The following is a 6,334-nucleotide window of genomic DNA, read 5'->3' as shown; positions in this document are numbered from 1 at the left end:
AAATAGAAAAATAGAAAATTGCTTGTGTATGACAGCAGCAAACAAAATGCAAAGATTCAAAAAATCAACAGCATCATACAGAATAACTGAGCCTGGAGAGGCTTGCCGAAAAAATACTCCTAGAATAACTGAGCCTGGAGAGGCTTGCCGAAACAATACTCTCAGAATAACTGAGCCTGGAGAGGCTTGTCGAAATAATACTCCTTCAAAATAACTAAGCCTGGAGAGGCTTGCCGAAATAATACTCTCTCATAATAACTGAATTTAATTTCTTTAGCACTTTTAATTTCTGTACAGCAAAAGCCAAAAACATAAAAAAGGCAAAATACAGAAAAAGCCAAATCAGAAGAAAAGGCAAAATACAGAAAAAGCCGAAAATGAAAAAAGGCAAGGATATAGAAAATCCAACAAACAGATTGCACAGAATAACTGAGCCTGGAGAGGCTTGCCGAAATAATACTCCCGCAGAATAACCGAGCCTGGAGAGGCTTGCCAAAACAATACTCATCAGTTTGTACAAAATAACTGAGCCTGGAGAGGCTCGCCGAAATAATACTCTCAGAATAATTGAGCCTGGAGAGGCTCGCCGAAATAATACTCTCAGAATAATTGAGCCTGGAGAGGCTTGCTGAAATAATACTCTTTCAGAATAATTGAGCCTGGAGAGGCTTGCAGAAATAATACTTCCTCAGAATAACTAAAGCCTGGAGAGGCTTGCAGAAATAATACTCCCCCAACTGTACAGAGTAATTGAGCCTGGAGAGGATCGCAGAAATAATACTCCCCAGAGGGAACCTCAACTCACGCTCTTGGACTCAAAATCCCCAGCAAGAGCTATCAAAGCAAAATCGTCAAAATCCCCAATGGAAGTACGATCTCCCAAGCAGAATATCCAAGTCAAAGGACTTAAACTTCCTCAGTGAAGATAGCTCTCCAACTCAAGTGTCGAGTGAGGCTAAGCCTGTAGAGGCTTCCTAAATAATACTCTGGGATACATAAGATCCCTCATTCCCCAGTCGCCTACTCAACAGGCATCCCTGCAAAAGGAGAAAAATCAAAAAATATCAATAAATATTCCCCAAGCGGAATCCGGCACTCAGCCGAACACTGAACCCCATTCCCCAGTCGCCTACATAAGAGGCACTCCTTCAAAAGGAAAAATCATAAAAAGATCAATAATCATTCCCCAAGTGGAATCTGGCTCTCAGCCAATCATTGAACATCAAGGTGATATGCCTAACAGAAGAGGCTAATCAAAATCAATGACAAAATCCCCCAGTGGATAACAGCCTACACAGAGGCAGCAAAATCAGAAAACCAAAAGAGACACCCGAACAAGGATAACCGGGATACTCCACCAACGTCGAAAGGACGTCAGCCAATCATAAGGCACCACTCACATCAGAAGGAGCATCTTTGTGTCTGCACCCCAAAGGAATCAGAAATTCCCCAGTGGGCACCAACTACGCAATGGAAAGTTGGGACACAAGAACCTATGAGTAACTGCACATCCCCTAGACGGATCCCTGCGTTATCCAGCCCTCAGTGGCACAAAAATCGAAAAAACAACCGTCGAAGCAGCATCGTGGACTGTGGAGACAAAAATCATCACAAATCCCTGGAAAGGAGATATTCACGCTACCCCGTCGTCACAAACACGGAGGTATGCAGCTTCCGGCTCGAGCAATGAGCGAAGCTATCTTTGGAAAGGAGGTACTCACTGCTCACCGTCGTCACAAAGGTACTTAGTTTCCGACTCGAACAAAGAGTGAAGCTAAGCCTGGAGAGGCGGTACTCACAGCTTCCAGCTTGGGCAGCAAGCAAAGCAAAGCCTGGAGAGGCGAAACTCACACTGCTCACCGTCGTCACAAAGGTGCTTAGTTTCCGGCTCGAACAAAGAGCGAGACTAAGCCTGGAGAGGCGAAACTCACACTGCTCACCGTCGTCACAAAGGTGCTTAGTTTCCGGCTCGAACAAAGAGCGAGACTAAGCCTGGAGAGGCGAAACTCACACTGCTACCATTGTCACAAGGGTACTTAGCTTCCGGCTCGAACAAAGAGTGAAGCTAAGCCTGGAGAAGCGGTACTCACAGCTTCCAGCTTGGGCAGCAAGCAAAGCAAAACCTGGAGAGGCTACTCGACAATTTTCCACCGGAAGACGCTACAAGTCAGAAGGTCGGCGCATCACCCGGACAATTGGGTCAACTCCTTTACTTGTCAGCCGGTACACCAAAAGGCCGTCCGACTAAGTAAAGGGGGGGCAGCTGTAGACCCCTAAAATTGTCCGGGTCGGAAATAAAACTTGAAGACCCTCAAAGATCGAAGGAAAAGTCAGCCAGAAGAACTCCTAGAAGACCATAGGATGGCTATCTGTAGATTTAGAGGTCTTAGAGTAGCTTAAAATAAGGAAGTGGAGGGAATGAAGCCCAATATGGCCGTACTACACTTAATACGGCCGTATTGAAGCTTCAACACGGCCGCAGCGAACTCAATACGGCGTATTGAAGTTTCTGAAACTTCAATACGGCCGTACTGAAATCAATACGGCCGTATTGAAGCTTCAATACAGCCGCAGTGAACTCAATACGGGCGCATTGAAATTTCTGAATTTCAATACGGCTGTATTGAACTTCAATACGACCGTATTGAAGTTCAAAAATTTCAATACGGCCGTATTGATTCTGTAGACCGTATTGCGCCTATTCCCTATAAATATGACGTCAATTGGACGTCATTCCACACTTTTGAACATAGTTTCAACCCTCTCCTTGAGTATTCTGGGGTTTTTGAGCAGTGTTCTGCCCTAGAAATCACTCGGAGAGTTGATCCGACGAAGTTCTTGAGCCCCGAGCCATTTTGCTTGAGGATCGAACCTAGTCGAAGGGAAATCCTCCGGATTTCCGTAGTCAAAATTTTATAGGAGGGAGCGAGCGGGCTTGTAGAGCGAGGGAACGCCAAAAAGCTTCCCAGTTTTACGAAATATATAAAAGCACGCTTCAAAGGTTTCTTCTTAAATCCTTCCTTTTACTGCTTTCTGTGTGCATATTTAAACTGTCATCATGTAGATAGTTAATTTATAATTGCTTAGAATAAATAGGGGTAATTTAGTAATTTTACACTGTTATTTTAGAAATAATCTGTCATAGGGAACCCGAAAGGGGCGCTGTGGGGTGCTAACACCTTCCCCACGCGTAACCGACTCCCTTACCCAACTCTGGTTGTAATGGCCAAAGTTGATTTATAAAATCAATTGCCTTATCCCTTTTTCCAATGTTTTGAGTAAAACATTGGTGGCGACTCCAAAGAACCCTCCTTTTGCGAAAACCACTAATCCATGGAGGGTCCCGCTTGGGATTAACATGGATTGGTGAGACTTTTAATAAATAAATTGGATAAGATCGACAAGGTCTCAGTTTGAGAACAAGTCGTTCTAATAATCCAATACATTTTCAAAACTAAAATAAAAGCAAGCTCGACCGTCTTCGCGACCGCCGAGGCCCGTTTGGGCCGGTGGCGAAACATATAAGTACTCTAGGTCACCCACCTTGTAGCCACTTTGGAAATTAATGCTATTGAGTGAGCCTAGTGCCTCTTCGTTCTTTCCTTAGTCCCCTAGGAACTCCATGACCCCATATCCTCTCCTCTCTTCCTTGAGTGAGCTTGGGTCTTCCTTGGTTGGCCTTCATTATCCTAAGTGAAGTGAGCTAGCCTAAAGGAGTTACACCACCCCTTCATCTCCTTCCATTTTTTTGGGCGTCACCTTACCCTCTCCTAAACACCTTGTGCGTCACTTTCTACCCTTGAGAAGATCATCATTTGCATCATCTCATCCTTGTAGAAGAGAAGGAATCAACCACTAGCCTTCATGGAGAAGTTGGTTCCATCATGTGGTATCAAGAGCCATGGTTGTCTTCAAGGGTAACTTGTCTCTTCTTTTTTGTGTCTTCTAAATGTTTCTTGTCAACTCTATGTCTTCTCATATTTCTTGATGTTATCCTATAAAATATTGCTTAAAATGTTGTCTTCTTGTTGAGTGGTTCATTGTTGGTTCATGAGCGTTCCTTTGTTGTGCTCTAGGTTTCCTTTAAAATAGGTTCTTGTATGCTTTTCTCCATTTTTACCTGATGGACTCCTTCTACCAAGAGGATGAACAAATGTCAATGGTGAAGAGGAACTCCTTTCCAAGGCCAAGATAGTGACCTTAGTGGGTGGATTTCCCTCAAGGGTGAGGCAAAAAGGAAGGTGGGCGTAGATGGTGATGGCTTGGGAGAATATGAGAAATGAAGGGAGGATGGTGTTTTGGGTGTTCTAGTTGGCTCTCTTCACTAAGTGGAGGTGAAGGCCATTCAAGGTATCCCTAAACTCACTCTAAAGAGGAGATAAGAGAGGTAGGTCAAATTGACCTAGTGACTAAGGAGAGGATTTGAGGCAAAAATGCTCACTGAAATTCATATAATCCAAAGTATTTACATGATGCATAGCCTAGGGTATTTATAGGAGTGGGAGGCATCTAGGGTTGCATTTGGAGAGTGCATGGCCGAAATTCACAAGCCAAATGCACTCCAAATGAAATGCAAATTAACCCTAGATGCAACTTGGTGGCCAAGGATGGAATCTTTGGGTTTAGTTAGGCTACATCTAGGTGCATGATAAGACCATGCAACCTTTGCCCTCCACTTGGGCCTAAGCCTTTCTAACACCAAAAATAGGTCCAATAGCCACAAAAATTACTTCTAGGTTTTTGTTCCCACCCTAATCAAATACCTTAGCCCAAAAATAAAATCCTATGATCTAAGGAACCCCATAATACAAGGGTAAAATGGGAAATACAAAAGAAAATAAATCCTATGACTAAGATACCCCAAAATACAAGGGTAAAATTGGAAATACAATTAAAATAAATTCTAAGACTAAAATACCCCAAAGTACAAGGGTAAAATAGGAATAAAACAATAAAATCCTACACTACTCAAAATGGGCCTAGGAGGTGGATAATTATTCCACACTCATGATGAGTATGGCTCTAGGTGTGGTATCTCCTTTATCTTCCTCCATCCTCCTAGCCATGGACCTAGTAATGGGTCCAACTTGTAGTTCCAAGGGTGGCCCTCCATCCTCCTTTGTTGTGCTCTAGGTTTCCTTTAAAATAGGTTCTTGTGTGCTTTTCTCCATTTTCACCTATGTTGGAAAATTTTGTCAAGAACATGATGAACACTTTATGAACCCCGTTTTAATCTTTATTTGTCCAAGTTTTGTCTCAAGTTTGTGTTTCTCCCACTTTTTCACCCAAATACCAAGTATATGCATAACACCTTCACTTGATGTATGTAACATGGAAATGAATGATGCATATTTCCTCTCCTAAGTGGCTGGCCAAAAATTTTGCATATTCTTAGAGGTCATTCATGCATGTTATTTAGTTCATGACATGTTCTAAAAGTTTGTTGAATTCCATGTGGATTTGTCTCCTATACATGCATGGTTAGCCACCCCTACATGTTCATCATCACATGATTGTCCCTTGTCCTTTGTATGACAACCAAGTAGTGTTTTGTTGCTGAAAAATCTGCCAAGAATGTGTGTTTGTTTGCTGAAAAAAACTGCACCAAATTAGTACATAGTACAAGACACATTCCACCTTACAAAAGTTTCTTTTTGCATGCCACTTGTCCTTTTTGTCTCCTACTTTTTTGTGCTACTTTTAATTCACCCACAAGTGTAAAAACCAAGCAAAATAACAAGGTTAAAATTATATAAAAAAAAACCTGACCAAGGGGCTGCACCAAAAGCTGGCTGGAAAAATACAAGTGAAAAAAAAATTCAAAAGGAAATTGTTGCTAGACTTGTGGACAATTACCATTATACCCTTGCACACTTGGAGTTGGACTTGGACCAGTTTTGGACCCATATTTGGAGCCATTTTATGACCAAAATCGTGGCTGGACATTAAGGAAGAGACCTTACACTAATTGATTTCATTTAAGGACAAGGAACATTAAACACTTAATTATATTCTAGAACCCTTCTAGGATTTTCCTTTGAGTGCTTGCCTTCTTAAATGTGTCTTAATTTTTTGCTTGTCTTTCTTGGAATTCCTTGTGTTTTGTCTCATCAATATTCCCCTTGAGTTTAGCCTTTCTAATTGAGCATTTTTAGTTTTTATTTCTTGGCCTCCTTTCTTGCACTTGGTTGGTTTGTTTAACTTGGTGTAGATGAAGCCTACTTCCACACTTCCATGCAATTTTGGGGAAGATTGAGTTGGACGAGTTGGTCGTGAGATCCAAAGAGCTTTGGGAGGGAACCATCACAAACTTAGAGTGCCAAACACATTGGGA

The sequence above is a fragment of the Cajanus cajan genome, chromosome 7 (genome assembly GCF_000230855.2).
Source record: "Cajanus cajan strain Asha chromosome 7, NIPB_CcT2T_4, whole genome shotgun sequence".
Taxonomy (NCBI): Eukaryota; Viridiplantae; Streptophyta; class Magnoliopsida; order Fabales; family Fabaceae; genus Cajanus; species Cajanus cajan.
The sequence above is the reverse complement of the archived record's forward strand: the minus strand, read 5'-3'. Positions refer to the sequence as shown.